Consider the following 2,854-nt stretch of genomic DNA (forward strand, 5'->3'; position numbering starts at 1 on the left):
ACTCCTGGTTCCCCCTACAATCTGCACGGTATGTCAGACCAGGATATTCCGTAATGTGACATCAGTCAAGTGCAACACCTGCCTTGGCTGGTGCCACTTTAGGGCATGCTCAGGTCTGCGTACCACGCGAGATTGGACTAGGAACTTCGAGGGCCCGTGTTGCGCTGCTCGGTCGCAGACCCCAATTGCAACGCCCCACCACCACCACAGGGCGGCAATCATCACAGCAGCACACACAGCCAACGGCGGCAAGAACATATACATCACTTACACCCCACATCACGACACGTCTCCCGAACCACATTAAGCTCCTTCAATTTAACTGCAACGGGCTACAGAGCAAGATTGGGGTGATAACCGTCTTCATGTGTCGGCATGGTATATTGATAGCTGCGGTCCAAGAGACGAAGTTGCACAGCAATTAAACTTTGTTGAATTGCGCCGGGTACAACGTGCACCGTCGAGATCGCGAGCGAGATAATGGTGGTGGCTTAGCGTTCATCACGCACCACACCGTGCAGTATCGTGTAATCGAAGCAGACATCGACCGCAGGGATACCACCCTAGAATGTCAGGGCATCGCTATCCGGTCAGGCGATGTCGAGCTCGAAATATTTAACATATACATACCCCCTGTCACCTGCTGCCCGGCAGGATATCACCCTGATATAGGTGCGCTCCTCAGAGGTGAAAACCGTATGGTAGTAGGTGACTTTAATGCGCACCACGATCTTTGGCACTCAAGCCTGTCAAACGATCGTAGGGGAACAGACTTGGCTGAGCAGATAGACGATTCGACATTCTGCACAATGAATGACGACGCACCCACCAGTATTATGGGTAACTGGTAGCTCGCCAGCATGGTCGCCGAAAGAAATTTCGACCCTGTCGTCATGCTTCGTCGGACTGGACAGTGACCTCACGGTTGACCAAAGCTTACTCACACCAGAGGTGAAGTTATAGGTCTTCAGATGCTCTTCCCACTTCTTCCGCTTATGCACGTTCACTAGTTGCCGAATCTCCGCGTTGAGAACCCTGATACGGGGATCTCCGGGATCCGCCTGACGAAGGCTGTCAAGCTCATAGGCTAGAACAGCCGCTTCAGCAGGGAAATATGGACGTGGGTCCGTTATGCATCCTGCCGGTACGAAGCGAGCTGCAGCGGCGGTGATTGCCCTGCGGAACTTACGTTCACCAAAGTGGACGTCGGTTGGTGTGGGGAGCGCAGCGAAGGTGTTTACAGTAAATTCCACGAAGCCTTTCCAATCAGCTTTAGAAAAGTTGGGTAAAAGTGCACTTTAGCGAAAGTAGGCCAAAATTGATGAAAAAAATTCCGGAGGGGTATCAATCGACTCGTCGCAGGCCGCCTACGCAGAAAGAAGTTCTGCTTAAAAGTACTTCTGCTCCTTTTATTCGCGACACAGAAAGAGGATTCTACTTTGTGAAGGTTACAATCCCACACCTACGCAGAAAGAAGTTCTGGTCAAAAATACTTCTACTCATTTTCTTCGCAACACAGAAAGAGAATTCTACAATGTGAAGGCTATAATCCCTAAGCGCCGCCGAAGGCTGCCTACGCAGAAAGAGTTCTGCGTCAAAAATACTACGATTCCAGAATGTTTTTAATACACTTGACAAGGCAACACAAAAAGGAGAATTCTGCGTAGTAAGGGTTATAATCCTTAAGGGCGGTCGAAGGCAGCCTAAGCAGAAAGAGTTCGGCATCAAAAATACTACGATGTTATAAGGTGTTTTGAACACTGGGCAAGGCAACACAAAAAGGGAGAATTCTGCGTAGTAAGGGTTATAATCCCTAAGCGCGGCCGAAGTTCTGCTACGCAGAAAGAGATATAATTAAATAGCTTTTATCATATTCGACTTTATAATATTCTTACGCTTTGAACATCTGGCAACATTTTATTTTATTTCATTTTGTGTCTTTCTGTCTGTAGAAGGTTTGTAAAGAGAAAATTGGAAAAATAGTGTTGTCAGATATTTGGAATATCAGAAAAAAAAATTAAGATAAATAAGCCGCAATAATGCCATTTCACTATATATAAAAATGGATTGCTTTCGTGTGTTATCGCATCACTCAAGAACGGCTCAACGGTTGTGCTTCGTTTTTATTTCATTTTGTATCTCTGTCTGTAAAAGAAAATTGGAAAAGTGATGATGCCAGATATCAGCAATATCAGAAAAAAAAATATATATATATAAATTAGCTGCAATAATGCTATTTCACTGAGAATGTTTCAAACAAATTAATTCAGAAAAAAATTTCGGTAGGGTTGCCATTCTAAAAAAAATTTGTGTAAAAATGGATAGTTTCATCTGTTACCTCAAAACTCAAGAAGCGCTTAAGGGATTTGCTTCGCTTTTATATCATTTTGTGTCTTTCTGTCTGTAAAATGAATGTAAAGAAAAAATTGGAAAACCGGTGTTGCCACATATTTCAAATATCAAAAAAACCTGAGTTATCAAAAAAAAAAATATTTGAATAAGCCGCAATAATGCTATTCCACTGCGAATGTATGAAAACACTTAAAACGGGAAACAAATTTGCATAGGGTTGCCACCATTAGAATAAAATCTCATGTCACGGTATTTGTGGTCAACTCGTCCGAAACGGCTTGACCGATTTGTATGACATTTTTTGTGTATATTTGCAAATGTATGAAATCAATGGCATACTCATGGAAAAAATAGATGTTATTGGAAAACGGGGCACCGAAATTGCGCATATGGAAACTGTGCATTTAGACATTATTTCGGTTTCAACCGAAACTGTGCATGTATGCTTTATTTCGGTTTTTACCATATGCATTATTTCGGTTTTAAACCGAAACTGTGCATG

Source organism: Rhagoletis zephyria, unplaced genomic scaffold, assembly GCF_001687245.7.
Source record: "Rhagoletis zephyria isolate East Lansing unplaced genomic scaffold, Rhagoletis_zephyria_1.1 Rzeph_scaffold_02505, whole genome shotgun sequence".
Classification (NCBI taxonomy): domain Eukaryota; kingdom Metazoa; phylum Arthropoda; class Insecta; order Diptera; family Tephritidae; genus Rhagoletis; species Rhagoletis zephyria.